The sequence below is a fragment of the Hemitrygon akajei genome, chromosome 6, assembly GCF_048418815.1.
Source record: "Hemitrygon akajei chromosome 6, sHemAka1.3, whole genome shotgun sequence".
NCBI classification, from domain to species: Eukaryota; Metazoa; Chordata; class Chondrichthyes; order Myliobatiformes; family Dasyatidae; genus Hemitrygon; species Hemitrygon akajei.
Genome location: NC_133129.1, coordinates 125320445 through 125337370, shown reverse-complemented (window position 1 = coordinate 125337370; position 16926 = coordinate 125320445). Strand labels below are relative to the sequence as shown.

The 16926-nt window shown below is 43.4% G+C and overlaps 1 protein-coding gene across 1 annotated transcript in view; it reads left to right on the top strand.

Moving 5' to 3' along the window:
- Positions 1–16926, top strand: part of LOC140729447 (dual specificity protein phosphatase 8-like) — a 246276-nt gene that overhangs the window by 15879 nt on the left and 213471 nt on the right. The window lies entirely within an intron of this gene.

Here is a 16926-nt window from a genome sequence, read left to right as displayed (position 1 = left end):
GAGGGACAAGGACAGATAGATAGACACATGGTTATGCTGGGCCTGGAGGGATGCAGATGTGGCAGGGGAGGTTTGGCATCAAGTTCAGCACAAATGCCGTGAGCCGAATGGCCTCTTCCAATGCAGTACTGCTCTGTGTTCTGTGTGGCTGAAATGTACAGGCAACCTCTGCATATGGGGGAAGTGCATTCCTAGAGATTAGTCTGTGTGCTGGTCCCCCCCGCCCCATAACACGAAGCCGTATCATTTGCACATGTATTAAAACACGTGAACTCGGTGGGAGGACACAAGTCAACTCCAATGCAGCGATTTGTCAATTCTGTAACGGTGAATTTCTGGAATCCAGACCTCCCTATTGCAGGGTCTCCTGTACAAAGGACTGTGCCACCAACCTATTCCAGATAACTTTGGCCTTGTACCTCCCCCAAGGCCAGTTGGAAGTGGTCACAGATCCCGTCGAACTTGTGGACCAGCTGGAGCGGAGCGTACAGAAAGCCCTTAACCCTGAGGACCCCACTGACTGAGACGGTTTCCCTGGTGCCTCTGTCTGTCCTGGAAGCTGCAGCAAGGGTGGAAACAACAAGCAAACAAATAAGATGGGATGTGGTGAAGTGCAGCCTGATTCCAAACCTAATTGAGAAGCCTCCTGATTCCCTTTCATTGATTTGGACTGCAGTGGATTTGTTCACATTGTTGCCATAGCTGGGGGCAAAGACTGACCTCTGGGCTCCTCAGCAGCTGGCCCAAGGTGGGAGCTGTCCCATTCCCTTCCCAGCTCCCTGTTAATACCAGTGCGTGTGTACCAGGTTTGCATGTAGCTAGGTTAGCTGGATCCACACTTTCCGATGCTCCTGTATCAGCTGCTCTTTGTGACTCCATCCCAGAGGGTTTCACTGCTCGCTCACAGAAGTGACTTTGTGAGGGGTTCTGCCTTGTGCTGCCATCCCTGGGCTGTGCTTCATATGCAGGGTTAAACAGCTTTGCATACTGATTTATGAAGCACCTTTGTTCTTTTTATATTCTCACTGGTGACTTCCCTGTGCGGTTTCAATGTGGGTGACGACTGCACTAATCTCACTTTCAACAAGTAATTGCATTTCAAGATTTTTATAATGGGGCATTTGAGAAAGTTGTCATTCCTCCTTCAAAACATTTAGCGAATATGTCAAAGAAAAGGATATCCTGTGTGGTCTGGGTTTCTTAAGTACCTTGGCCCTTTAAGGCTGCCTTTCACAAATACTGAATGACATTCATTCAAAGGGCTCCTTGCTGGCTCATATCCCTTGGTAGTAATGTTGGGCTGCAGCTGTCAACTCTTTTTTTTCCAGTGCTTGCTTCTCTGCACTCTTTCCCCCACTCCACCTCATGCCACATGGACAGTCACACAGCGAAGGCCATAATCTGCCTTGCACCATATTTATCCTTCGAGCAACAGATTGCCTGATTGTTACCTCTGCTGTTTCTGGGGTCTGCCTGCATGCAGGTCGGCCGCTGGCCTTCCGAACGTTGCGACGCCACCCTCACCTGAGAATCAACTGTATAGCATTCTGAGACCTGTCTGTGCCACAGAACATACCACAGACGTGAAAACCCCTTACTCTTAAAAACTCTTGGAGAGTTGTCTTGTGCTTTTTTCCCCTAGTCATTGTAATAGACAGAAGGCAGGAAAGTTGAATCTGACTGTTGATATTCAAAGGAGTTGTGCTGATTTTTAAAGTGATGATGGATGGTGTGTGGACTCGTGTTGTAGAGAAAGTGTTTTTTCACGGTAGTATATATTTTTCTAGGGACTGTCAATAGATCTCCCTTTTTCTCCCATTGACTCATAGCAACAGTTCCATACGTTTGGGAGAAACAGCAGATCAGAATCAGATTTATTATCGCTGACTTAAATGGCTTGGAGTTTGTTGTTCTGTGACAAGGCGGTACCAAAATGTAAATTTACTATAGGGAACAAAAATCAGTAGAGCATAACGCCAAGGTCGCGGGTTTGTGTATGGGCCACAAAATTGCTCTGTGGCGTCATGGTAGCATGGTGGTTAGCACAACGCTTTACAGTCCAGGCGACCCAGGTCCAATCCCCACTGCTGCTGCCTGTAAGGAGTTTGTATGTTCTGCCCGTGACCAAGTGGGTTTCCTCCAGGTGCTCCAGTTTTCTCCCACAGTCCAAAGACACACTGGTTAGTAGGTTAATTGGTCATTGTAAATTGTCCCGTGATCAGACTGGGGTTAACTCGGGGGAATTGCTGGGCGGTGGGTGCAGCTTGAAGGGCTGGAAGGGTCTGTTCTCAATATTAAACGAAAAGAAAAAGGAGTAACAAGCCAGTGTTCCTGGAAGCTGTTTCTGAGTTACTGATTGTGTGGGGGTGTTTGGGCTCCTGTGCCCAGTAGGAACGAGAAGAGGGGGGCATGTCCCGGGTGGTGAGGGCCCTTAGTGATACCTCTGGAAGATGTCTTCGATGGTGAGGAAATAAGTCAAATGTTGTCCATGTTTGTTTAATATTGAAACAGAATCAAGAGGACCTGAAAATCTCTCACTTGTTGCTGAGGACCGTCAGCAGTCCCAAGCATAACTGAGTAGAAATGTTTGCTGCCACTGACTCCGGGCTTCTAGGATCGACAGAGGAAAAGATGACTCCTTGATCACCTTTGGGGTTGGGGTTAGGAATGGCTTCGGTGCCCCTTTGGTTGAGCGACCCACAAATGTACCTAGCTCAGATGGGTTGTGAAGAACGGTAGCCCTTGCAAGCATAACAGGGCCAGAATCAGCCCCTTTAGGGAGAAAGAAGAGACCGAGGAAAGAAAAACAAGACGTTGACTAGTAAATAAGGTTTTGGAATAAATTACAAATCTTTGTGCAAACATCACAATGACACTGTTGTTTATTCCAACAATTACTTGGAATTTGAAACAGATTTATAGTACTGTACTGCACTGATATCGACCAGATTTCCATTGCACGCCTCAAGAATCTTTCCTTTGTTGTCTGTTCTTTGCCTGCATTGTGTAGGTGTAATTGCAGAATGCAACCTGGTTCTTTGTACAACAGCACAGAGTGTACTGTGCTCTCTAAGTCTGCTTGTATGCGATTGTATGATGCCACTTTTTAATTTTGCAATGCTGTGATAAGCGTAAATTTAATTCATCTGCTAAATTCCTTCTGCTGAGAAACAGAGATTGAACATTGGCATAAATGTGCCTATTGAGGGAAGAAGATGTTCCTAAAATGTTGGGCGTGAATTGCAGAACCATTGATGTATGTATGGGTCATTGTGATGTACCAGATTATAACAATCCCAAATTGATTTCTCTGGCTTGCTGTCTTCCTCAGAATGGAAATGGAACATAAAGAAATCCCTAGATCCTTGAACAGGATGAGACTATCTTGGGTGGCATGGTAGCATTGTGGTTAGCACAACGCTTTACAGTACCAGCGACCTGGGTTCAATTCCTGCCACTGTCAGTAAGGAGTTTGTACGTTCTCCCCGTGACTGCGAGTGTTTCTTCCGGGTACTCTGGTTTCTTCTCACAGATCAAAGATGTACTAGTTGGTTGGTTAACTGGTCATTGTAGATTGTCTTGTGATTAGGCTCGGGTACAATGGGGAGTTCCTGGGTGGCGTAGCTCAAAAGGCCAGCAGGACCTGTACAGCACTGCATTTCAATCAATCAATCAGTCAATAAATAAATATTAATTTCTCCCTTAAAGGATGCAATGTCTTTTGTCAGGGCTGGTCCCAATTGACAAAACGCAGCATGTTCTCATCATTTAGCTGCCCTGGTTTTTGGCTGACACTATCAAGCACCCTCAATGTACAAACGTTGTACGTGGTTTGGCAGTGGACAATGTCCCTTCTCAACGTGTCGCTAGTAGATCACCTGTGGTAGTGTTCCTGGACCATTCAGCAATCTGATAGAGGAGAAGAAGGTCTTCCTAAAATATTGAGCTCATATACCTCCCCTCCTCACTCACCCCCCCACCCCCAGCAGTGGTAGTATTGAGAATAAGGCAGGCCCCGGATGATGAGGGTCCTTAATGATGGATGCAATCTTCTTGAGGCAATGCATCATGAAGACATCCTTGATGGTGGGAGGCTTGTGCCTATGATGGAGCTGGCTGAGTCTGCAGCCCTGTGCAGTCTTTTTTGATCCTGTACATTGAAGCCTCTGTACCAGAGCATGATGCAACCAGTCAGAATGCCGTCCTTAGTACATCTGGTGGAATTGGCTCGTCAGTGGTGACATGGAAATTCATTATTGTACTATTATTATACCAGTGCCGTGGTTAGTGATACTGCAGAAGCCAGTGGGTTGGCACTCTTAAGAGCCGTGAGTCACCGCTGTTGACTTGCTCAGAAAACTGTACTGATGAAGTGTGGGGGAATGGAAACTACAGTGACTTCCGATAAAGTAGGTGTATTCTTCCAGAGTGATGTAGTGATTGGAGGGTAGTTGTTGCTAAATTTTGTGCATGTGCTCACTGTGACTAGTGTCAGTTACTCAGTCACCACTCCAGTTGATCAAAGCAGTGTCACTAAATGGAACTTCATCAGAAAGCTCTCAGCTGAGTCAATTGTGTCCACATTTTGTTTAACAATCCCAGCCGGGTTCTGGTTTTTCAATACTCTTCAGGTGGAAAAACTGAAAGGCAGTTTATTTAACTAACCAAAAGGAAACCCAGCACATTTCCTTCGAAGGAGTGTACTGATTGATAAATGGGGGAAACGAGAAAGATCTTGCACCTCTTATAACTCATGGTGCTGTACAACTATTTAACTTTTGGTGCCATCACGGTTGTGATGTGACAGCCAATTTTCACACAGCAAGATCCCACAAACCAAGTAAAAATAATCAGGTGATTCACTTAATGTCTTTGTTTTTATTAAGGAATAGTTACTCCTCAAAGTTCAAAGTACCTTTTATTATCAAAGTATGTATATTTTATAAACCTTGACATTTGTCTCCTTACAGGTAGCCATGAAATAAAGAACACATTATAAGCAAAAGACTCTCAAACACCCAATGTGCAGGGAAGGGGGAAAAAAAGGTCATAGAAACGCTAACACAAACCAGCAGCATTCAGAACTGAAGTTCATCAGGCCAGGCATCACTGCAGCTGATTGAGAAGTCCAGCAGTTACAGAACACGGCCTCAGTCCAGGACCCGGTTGAACAAACCCCCAGATCAGCGAACCGACTGGCCTGTCTCTTGCCTCTGACCCCGACATTGCAATGTGGCTCGGCACTTAAATTGTTCAAACCTGGGGTCGTTCCTCACCCACGGGCTCAGGCTCCGCCACCTCCCGAGAAAGCTGAGGTCAATTCTGTGCTGTTCCTTAGAATAGTGCCAAGGGTACTTCCAGTATCTACCCAAGAAGATGGATTTGACTTCCTTACTTCCTGTTACGCCGCCGGCATTTAGGGTAACAATGAAGGCCCTCAATCTCTGGCCGTGTTCAGGGCTTCCTTCATCGTGCCAGTAGGATGGTTTGCACTACAGTCAGTCATGCAAGTTCTGGGTGGAGACTCAGGAATACCATCACACTCAGATGTAGAAGGATCCTTCATTGCTGTTTCCATAACAACTTTGTTTTACCAATTAGCATTGTTGGCTCTGAGCTTAACTCCTGAAGCTGGAGTACCGGTGAACCACTCTTAGTCTGTCCTCAAAACCTTTGACCTTTTTGGCATGGGTGACAATGCCAAGAGCCAAAGCATAAAGCCCTGATTCCTACCAACGTAGCTCTTCAGGTCATTGAAGCACACAAGTCTCCGAACCACAACAAGGTTGTGATCCTCTTGGAAGGAAGTACAGTAAGGGATGTTGCAATTCAACCAAGGCCAACCCAAGGCATTTGGTAAATAAAAGAACTCCATGGATTTTTTAGTTAGCAGTAAATAATTAGGTTAATAGTCATGGTCCGGCCTGTTTTATCCTTGTCTATTTCCTATGAACCTTGCTACTTGCTGCTTGGAGCACAACTTGATGGAGGAATGGTAAATTGAAGTACAGACACAGTCTGTAAAGGTATCTGCAGAAGATGAGTCACTTGCTATTGCAAATCTTTGTTGCTGGCAAATAGCGGGAGCCTGATGTACTCAGTTATACCACAAAACAATGCTTTTGTTTTTTAAACCCCCTCCTAACTCAGTGGCCAGAACAGGAGAACACATTCTTTTAAAGGACGTATCATTGAGACAGAGGTGGAAAATGAAGTCTTTGCCACAACAATTTCATCCTCTTTCTTTGTACTCTAGTCATTTACAATTTAGTCGGAGACAGTGAGGAGATAGATCCTGAGATGTCGCCTATAACTAATTCATATTCCGTCATCAGTCTTTGTAAAGGCACGAACCTCACAATATGGTCTTGTGTTTGTTACCTTGATCTTTTTGAACATCCTCCCTAAATTTCTGTCTTTCAGTTTCTTGAGTCACCTCTTAAGGCTTCGTTGTACTTTCTCTTTGATAATGTTTTCTGAAGCATGCTTTAAAGGCACTAATTCAATACAAGATGTTGATGCATAATGTGAGGCAGGAGCTCAGATGAAAAAAAGTTAAAGAAAGTGTGCAGATGCTGGAAATCCAAAGTGATACACACAAGATGCTGGAGGAACTCAGCAGGTCAGGCGACATCTATGGAAAAGTGTAAGCAGTCAACATTTTGTGCAGAGACCCTTCCTCAGGACTTGCCCTTTCTTATTTAGAATATCACTTTAGGAAAAAGAGTTTAAAAAAATGTAACCTGCGTCAGATTGGGAAGAAATTGTAACACCGTTGTTTAGAAAATAATCATCTGATGGTCCTTTCTAAAAGCACCAAACTTGCTCTCTTTCACATTGTAATATGAAGCTATCTGCGAGGAAAAGAAAGGATCTAGCTCTTCTCGGGCTTCCAGCTGGGTACAGGTATAGATTATAACCAATTCAATGACAAACTCTGCCATCATCTTCAGGAATGATACCTGGGCATGTCTAGTCCAGTGGTATTGATACCCTTGTAGTCTATCCCTCCTGATTGGTTAAGGACTAACCAATCAGGTTGTCTCTGTCCCACCTTGTTTACAGTTAAATTCCAGTTCTTACTTAGAGCAAAATCTTCATCTTTGTTAACATTATTTTCCTTTAATTTTATTTCAATGGCTTCTTTCACCAGGTGGTCCTAAAAGCTGTTGGTGTGGCACAGTAGCTTTGTACCGAAATCATTCCTATGGCCATTGCGAATGCAGTGTTCTGCTAACGCTAATTTCTCCAGGTAACCCAAACAGATGCACCTTCTGTGTTCCTTGATGCAGGTTTCCACCGTGCATCCTGCCTGGCTGATAGACGCGCATCATGGTACACAGGAGGTGTATACGTTTAGGTTCATTGGAGATATCGGCGGCAGCAGAACATTGCATTCGCAATGGCCATAGGATTGCCTTCAGCACAAAGTTACTGAGCCACCCCAATGGCTTTTGAGGCCACCTGGTGAAGGAAGTCATTGAAAGAAAATTCAGTGAAAAGGATGTTAACAAAGACAAAAGTCTTGATCTAAGTAAGAACTGGAATTTGATCGTAAACAAGGCGGGGGAATGGAAACCTGATTGGTTAGTCCTTATCCAAGCCGGGGGCGGGGGGGGGGGGGGTGTACAAGTACCATTGGACTAGACGTGCAGAGGCAGCAATCCTGAAGAAGATGACAGAGCTTGTCATCAAAGTGTTGGTCATAATTGATACCCGTACCCGGTTGGAAGCCCGAGAAGAGTTTATTCCCTGGGCTTCCAACCAATCTGGGGTGCCTCGAGGCAGATGCAATCTCAATGGCTCTTCACAGGGCTTTAAACCACCTGGACAATACAAATACCTACGTCAGGACGCTGTTCATTGACCATAGCTCAGAGTTTAACTCCAACTTTCCCACAATCCTGATTGATAAGTTACAGAACCTGAGCCTCTGTACCTCCCTCTGCAATCGGATCCCCGACTTCCTATCTCCTCCTCGCTGACAACACTGGTGCACCTCAGGGGTGTGTGCTTAGCCCACTGCTCTACTCTCTCTATACCCATAACTGTGTGGCTAGGCATAGCCCAAATACCATCTATAAATTTGCTGATGATACAACTATTGTTGGAGAATCTCAGATGGAGACGAGAGGGCGTACAGGAGTGAGATATGCCAACTAGTGGAGTGGTGTCGCAGCAACAACCTCACGTTCATCGTTAGTAAGAGGAAAGAGCTAATTATGGACTTAAGGAAGGGTAAGATGAAAAACCACATACCAATCCTCAGAGGGATCAGAAGTGAAGAGAATGAGCAGTTTCAAGTTCCTGGGTGTCAAAATTTCAGAGGACCTAACCTGGTCCCAACATATCGATGCAGCTACAAAGAAGGCAAGATGGTGGCTATACTTCATTAGGAGTTTGAAGAGATTTAGTATGTCAACAGAAACACTCAAAAACTTCTAATGATGTACTGTGGAGAGCATTCTGACAGGCTGCATCACTGTCTGGTATGGGGGCTACTGCACAGAAGAAAGCTGCAGAGGGTCGTAGATTTAGTTGGCTCCATCTCTGGTTCTAGCCTACAAAGTACCCAGGGCATCTTTAAGGAGTGGTGTCTCAGAAAAGCTGCATCCATTATTAAGGACCCCTAGCACCCACAACATGCTCTTTCCTCATTGTTACCATCGGGTAAGAGGGACAGAAGCCTGAAGGCACACACTCAGTGATTCAGGGACAGCTTCATCCACTCTGCCATCCGATTCCTAAATGAATATTGAACCCGTGAACATTCCTCACTTCTTTAATATAATATCTGTTTTGGCACGATTTTTAATCTATTCATTACACATATACTTTAATTTATTTTTTTTGTTCTTTATTATGTATTGCATTGAACTTCTGCTGCTAAGTTAACAAATTTCATGATACATGCCAATGATAATAAATCTGATTTCTTATTCGCTAGCTACCAGGGACCCCAACCTGGAGTCTACCGACCCCTCAGGTCCATGGCATAACAAAGGTTGGGAACCCCTGACAGACCAAGGATAAATTGTAGCTTAAACAAAGCTGCTTTTGCCAATAGGTGCATGTTTTCAAATATCTGTTTTCTTAATTTCAGTGATTTCAGCTTGAGGTCGATGTTTGGTGTGCATTTGATTTCTTCTCGTCCATTTCCATGTTTATTTGTAATGTCAGTTTGGAGCCTCTGGACCTAAATTATTTGATACAAGGAGCATAAAAGATGAGACCACCTGTTTTAGGGGTGCTAATTTTATGGTGTTAGTTTTATAGATTCAGACTCTGAGCTCAAACCCCTAGGAATGCTTTTCAAGAACAGGTACAGTCTAGCAGCCGTGAATAAGTTCATCTGTCTATTAAAGGGAATTTATTAAATAAAGAGATCCAAATTAAGAAGGCACATCTTCTCCCCTCCAAATTAGCTGGTAAATAGTCTTTCATCCCTTGCTGCTTCTACACTGCAGTCTTCTGATTTTCTGCCTGTCTTGTAAATTCTCATGAATAAGCAAGTAACACGTTGGAAGCTGCTGACTGCATTCTGCATTGGGATAATGTACATGTCAGTGTTGCCTTCCAGGTACAGTGTCCCTGGAGACTTCAGATCGCCTTTACAGCTCAGCAGTTGTGTTTCCAGCTTAGTAATTTCATTCGGTGTACAAGATACAGTCTCATGGAGCCTAAGTACAGCCATTCGCTGCTAAGATTCAGTTAATGAAAGGAGCGTAGCCTTTCATTGCAGTGCTGAGCACAGGAATGTGCTTTATTTAACAGGGGGATTAATTGAACATAATGAGAAAATTGCCAGGTACGGGAGTGGAGCAGTGAGAGGGCTGTGGTAAACCTCACACTGGACCCAAAAGAGAACGACCTGCATTTATCAATCTAGAGCGGGACTCGAGGGTGAACCTATGAGCTATATTTGTTCATTTAGCAAACCCATTTTACAGTATGTTTCAATGTTTGTATGATAAGCAAATGGATCTGAATCTATTGTAGGTGAGCAACAAATTATTATGGATGCTGGTGAACCATCGGGGTGGGAGCACGGTATGCCTGTTGAATCTCCTTAGTGTTTCTGCACACTTTGAGTGACATACTGCCTACATTATTGTGAAGTAAGGGCTCAAACTATCGCACTGGAAACAGGAGCTGAGCTCCTGTCTTTCGGAGCCACTCAGTCAGGTCATACCTTCCACTTGCATGCCTTGGGAGGGTTTAAAGTGCAACTTCACCCATTTGTATAGAACCAGAATAGATTAAAGCTGCATTGTACTGTTGAAGTTTTCACTTGGTTCCACAGCAAGCTGGGGATTCCATTACTGAAAGTTATCAAAGTATGTATATGTTACCGTATACTATTTTGAGATTCTTTTCTTGCAGGGATTGTCAGGGAAAATACATAATAAGAATTTTACAAAATAACTGTATAAATAAAGACAATTTGCAAAAGAAGATGAGCTGTACAAATAAAAATTGAATTTGCTAAAAGTATTCTGAAGATTTTTTTTCCTAAAGAACTTGGCAATTTTCATTATTGATATCTAGCAGAAGAAAGCCTGTTTTGCAGGGGTGGGGAAGGATTATTGGAGAGGCCATTCATTCCAATCTGCTTTTGTACGAGTCTTGCGATGGACCATAAATTGACAGTGGACTGCACTGTGTGAAGTGATGTACAATGTTCAGAGTAATTTTATTATCAATGTATTTGTCACCATCTGCTACCCTGAGATTAATTTTCTTGCAGGCATTCAGAGTAGGAAAAAAAGAGAAATAAAACAATTAATGAAAGTGTCCTCAAACAGACTGACAAACAATGTGCAAAACTAAAATAAATACAGAATACTGAGAGCTGTGAGTCATACAGTAGTGTGCAAAAGTCTTAGGCTCAAATACAGTACTGTATTTGTCAACATGTAGCAGAGAGCGAGTTTGTAAATCTGGCAGGAGTAAAGGGTGTTGGGAATGGCGAGGGTGGAGCATCGAGGGACAAGTAGCTGAGAAGGCGTGCCAGGGGTGGAGGTGGTGCGGGTGTAGACATACCGAGCCCTGAGGGACTAGGCAAGGTCATTTGATTGCAAACAATTAGTTTATTGATCATTACAGAATGTCTCGCTGGTGCTTCCCACTCCCTCCTCTCTCCCTTTCCCTTTTCCTAAAAACGATTCCCCTCTCCCAGTCCCCTTCCTACTCTCAGTCCACAACAGAGACCCAGATCAGAATCAGGTTTCTCATCACTCAAATATGTCATGAAACTTTTTTTTTGCCTTAACAGTACAGTGCATTACGGAACTGTGCAGAAGTCTAGAAAATATATACTGCGGTAATTTTTTTATGTAGAGAACTTGAAAGTGAGTCTATAGGCTGTGCAATGATCTCGGTGTTGAGTGAGTTTATTTACACCGGTCCAGGAGCCTGATGGTTGAAGGGTAATACCTGTTCCTGAAACTGGTGGTGTGCCACCCAAGGGTCCTGTACCACCTTTCTGATGGCGGCAGTGAGAAGAGAACACGGTCTGCATTGTGAGGGTCCTTGATGAATGCTGCTTTCTTGTGGCAGCAATCCTTGTAGATGTGATCAGTGGTGGGAGGGCTTTTATTGATAGACTGGGCTATATCCACCACTTTTGTAGGCTTTTCCGTTCCTGGGCATTGGTGCTCCCATACCAGGTAGTGATGTAACCAGTCAGGATACTCTCCACTGTGCATCTATAGAATTCTGCCAAAGTTTCAGATGACGTGCCGAACCTGGAAACTTCTAAGAAAGTAGAGGCACTGTTATGCCGTCTTTGTAATGGCACTCGTGTGATGCACAGTGGTGCTGCAGTTAATTATGCCTCCTTACAATTCCGGTAAATAAAGGTCGATTCTTACCTGATGTCTGTGCGTGTAGAATTTGCATGTTTACTTTGTGACTGTGTGGGGTTTCTCCCTCATCTTGAAGGTTATTCGACGAATGTAAGTTGTTGCCCCAAATGAATGTGAGTTGTAGGAGAATGGGATGGGATAAGTGGGAGAGAATTCATTGCAGGGGAATAAGGAATGAGATAAAAGGGACCGACTGCTCTGAGAGCTGGCACAGATTCAATAGATGGAATGGCCTCTTGCTATAATGAAATGTAAAATTGTCTGTGGGGTTAATGACGTTCCTTGTTTTCCTTGATATGCCAGATACGGTTGTCATGTTGTGCAGAAAAGGGGTAGCGTCCTGACAGTAACACAGGGTCAGGTTCAGCAGGAAGAAATGATGTAATGTGAAGGTTTGCCATGTCCTTGTTGATTAATATGGCGTATCGGGATGCAGCTGCAACAGCTGTTGTTTTCCTGTGTATAAAGGTGGCTAATACACCGGTGCTTGAAAACATTTTCACAGTGCGTCTTTGAAAGAAGTTAGTAAAACAAATTCGGTAACCTATTTTTAAGATTTTATGTGCAACTGGCAAGGCAGTTGTTTTTAACTTCCGATTAAGCTATTAATTTGATGTATTATAAAAGATACCACTAAGTATCTTGTGCCCAAGCACTTTCTTTGAACACCAAATGGAATTGGAGCCTGTTTTATGATGACTTGATTTTAGATCTTTTGCATCCAGGACAACTCCGTTCAAATGTGATCCTGAGAGATTCATCATACGATCTCCATTAACTCACTACAATAGTGTAACTGGAGGAGTTGGTCTTAAAAGCATTTCTATGCAACATTTCACCCTTCCTTTATAGAAGGCCCCGAAAGACGCTGCCACAATTCAGTACCACTGAAATATAGTCACTGTTGTAATGTAGACTGTCAACTTATACAGGCAAGCTCTCATGGAAAGCATTATGTCATAGTGATGAGATAATCTATTTGAGGAATAAACAAGGCCTGATGTTTGCTTCCGATGAGTGCCATCGGATGAGAGAGCCACAAGAACTTTCTTTACCATCTCTGATGGAAAAATATCACTGCTGACAATGCAGCTCCCCCTTAGCACTGCACGGAAGTTGTGCACTATTGATGAGCAATGGTACTTCTGCAAAGCCACCCCCACTCCAATCGCAATCTGGAAAGTTGCCTTTACCCAACAGCGTGACTGCAAACAGTTAAACAACTCCCATCTCCAATAATTTTAGTTTGGTATCTTGCAAAGTAGTTCATAAAATTTTGGTTTCTTTGCATATCTTTTTGTCAGTGGCCACTGAATTTTTTCTTGTATTGTTTGCACCTTTAACATCTTGATTCGTGGAGGGGTGGCACCTCCCTGAGCATACATGAGATGTTTTCCCACTGGGTTGCGGACTGATGTTATCATAGGTCCTCAGGGAAGCTGTTAATGACGTGCTGAAGCTGAAAGGTGTTGGATGAGTACAGAGGCCATTAGTAAGCATTTGTGAAAGCAAACGGGAGCATCACAACTACTGCAGTCATCTTCTTAGCACTTGGTTAACTTGTACTTCCAATGCTCTTAATGTCTGCTCTGTAGCTTTCGGGCACATTTGTAAGAGGCTGCTCCATCCCAATCATTGGTTCTTCTGCGGAATCTGTTCATTAGGAACTCCGTCCTAACTGCTGCAGAGGGCTTTGCTGTTCCACTTGCTCCTGAGCTTAGAGATGGAGCACTGGACATACTGAGGATAAAGTGCAAATCATTTGGCCCCCTTTCCCCCTTAATCAGCTGAACTAACACCGACATTGTTTGGGTCAGTGGACTTGTATACCCTGCGGGAGAAAAAAAGGCGTTTGAATAATTTTCAACTTCTGTGAGTTTTAAAAATTTTAAGGGATTTTTAATTAAGGCATATACATAATATGAACAAACTCAATGTTTTAGTTTATAGTATTTTTAAATGTACCTGACTATCCAAGACACTTGAAGATGGTTGAGAAGATGTACAAGTCTATTACTATACATCTTATGTACTTGGGGGCACATGATAAAATAGCTGAAATTAGCATGGTTTCTTTAAGAAAAATCCTTGCCTGACAAATCTTTTGGAATTCTTTGAGGAAGCAGCAGGCAGGATAGATGAGAAAGTCAGTGGATGTTGTTTGGGCCTCTTTCTATCATCCACACACTTTACTTTATTGTCACCAAACAATTGATACTAGCGCGTACAATCATCACAGTGATATTGTTTCTGCGCTTCGCGCTCCCTGAAGAACAAATTGAAGTAAACATAATAAAAATTTAAATTATAAATCATAGTTAGAAAATAGAAAAGGGAAAGTAAGTTAGTTCGAATCTTGCGTAGAATACGTTACGTTCGTCAGGAAGAGAAGCGCTACAGTTATTGATATTCCCAGCCTTTTCTTTGCACCCAGTGATCTCATTTAGACCCTGCCATAATCTACTATAAGTCTACTTGGTCACATAGCCTTCAAATCTATCTTCCAAATCATTGACATATAACGTAAAAAGCAGACCCAACACCGATCCCAATGGAACACCACTAGTCACCAGCGACCAACTAGAAAAGGCTCCCTTTATTTCCGACTCTTTGCCTTCTGCCAATCGTGTATCCATGCTAGTATACTTTCTGTAATACAATAGGCTGTTGTTTTGTTAAGCAGCCTCATTTGCGGTGCCTTGTCGAAAGCTGCCTTTAGCTTGTGATTAGGCTATTAAATTGCATGCATTATAAAAGGGAACTACAAAATACCTTACACCCAAGTGCTTTTTTTTAAACATTAAATGGAATTGGACTATCTAAAAAGCCCCTGTTATGATGATTCACTTTTAGATCTTACACATCCAACTCTGTTCACATGTGTTCTTGAGAGGTTTGTGATAAAGATGGATAGAGGGACAGGTAGTGTTGAGGGAGCAGCGAGTCTGCAGGACTTAGATTGGGAGAACGGGTAAAGAAGAGGTATGTGGAATACTGTGTAGAGAAGTGTATGATTGTGCACTTTGGTAGAAGGAATAAACGGGTGGATGATTTTCTAAACGGAGAGCTAATTGAGGATTCAGAGATGCAAAGGAATTTGGGAGGCCTTGTGAAGAATTCCCTAAAGGTTAACTTGCAGGTTGAGTTGGTGGTAAGGAAGGCAAATGCAATATTAACATTCATTTTAAGAGGACTAGAATATAAAAGCAAGGATGTAATGCAGAGGCTTTATAAGGCATTGGTCAGACTGCACTTGGGAGTATTGTGAGCAGTTTTGAGTCCCTTAACTATGAAGGGATGTGCTGGCATTGGAGAGGATCCAAAGGGGATTCATGAATATGATCCTGAGCATTAAATGGCTCTAGGCCTGTAGTTGCTGGAGTTTAGAAGAATGAGGGAGATCTCATCAAAACCTATCGAATATTGAAATGCCTAGATAGAGTGGATGTGGCAAAGATGTTTCATACAGTGGGTGAGCCTGGGACAAGTGAGCACAGCCTCAGAATACAAGGCCATTCCTATAGAAGGATGTTGCCTGGATTGGAGAGCATGCTTTAAGAGAATAGGTTGAGTGAACTCGGCCTTTTCTCCTTTGAGTGAAGGAGGACAGGTGACCTGATAGAGGTGTACAAGATGATGAGAGGCATTGATCATGTGGATAGTCTGAGGCTTTTTCCTAGGGCTGAAGTGGTTGTCACAAGAGGACACAGATTTAAGGTGCTGGGGAGTAGGTACAGAGGAGATGTCAGGGTAAGATTTTGACTCAGAGAGTAGTGAGTGCATGGAGTTGGCTGCCAGCAACGGTGGTGGAGGCGGATATGATACTCTTTTAAGAGACTTTTGGATAGGTACATGGAGCTTAGAAAAATAGAGGGCTACGGGTAAGCCTAGTAATTTCTAAGGTAGGGACATGTTCGGCACAACTTTGTGGGCCGAAGGTCCTGTATTGTGTTGTAGGTTTTCTACGTTTCTAATAGAGGTGAAGAGGGTGGCAAATCTGTGGGGTTCATTTTCACAAATGGCTACTGGAGTCCAAGTCATTGGTTATTTTTAAAGCATAGGTTGATATGTTCTTCATTAGTAAGGGTGAAAAATGTTACAGTGGGAAGGCAGGAGAACAAACATAGAACATAGAAATCTACAGCACATTATAGGCCCTTTGGCCCACAATTTTGTGTCAGCCATGTAACCTGTAGAAACTGCTTAGAATTTCCCTACTGCATAGCTCTCTATTTTTCTAAGCTCCATGTACCTATCTAAGAGTCTCTTAAAAAACCCTATTTTATCCGCCTCCACCACCGTTGCTGACGGTGCATTCCACACACCCACCACTCTCTGTATGAAAAACTTGCCCCTGACATCCCCTCTGTACCTACTACCAAGCATCTTAAAACTATACCCCCTCGTGTTAGTCATTTTAGCCCTGGAAAAAAGCCTCTGACTATCCACCCAATCATGCCCCTCATCATCTTGTACACCTCTATCAGGTCACCTCTCATTCTCCATCACTCCAAGGAGAAAAGGCCAAATTCACTCAACCTATTCTCATAAGATATACTCTCCAATCCAGGCAACATCCTTGTAAATCTCCTCTGCACTCTCTCTATAGTATCCACATCCTTCCTGTAGTGAGGTGCCCAGAGCTGAACACAGTACTCCAAGTGGGGTCTGACCAAGGTCTTGTATAGCTGTAACATTACCCTGTGGCTCTTGAACTCAATCCCTCAATTGATAAATGCCATCACACCCTGCGCCTTCTTAACAATTCTGTCAATGTGCGCATCAGCTTTGAGTGTCCTATGAACACAGACTCCAAGATTTCTCTGATCCTCCACACTTCCAAGAGTCTTAGCATTTGTATTATATTCTGTCTTCAAATTGGACCTACCAGAATGAACCACTTAACACTTACCTGGGTTGAAGTCATTCTGCCTCTTCTCAGCCCAGTTCTGCATCCTATCGATGTCCTGCTGTAACCTCTGACAACCCTCCAGACTATCCACAACACCCCCCAACCTTTGTGTCATTAGCAAACTTACTAACCCACCCTTCTACTTCT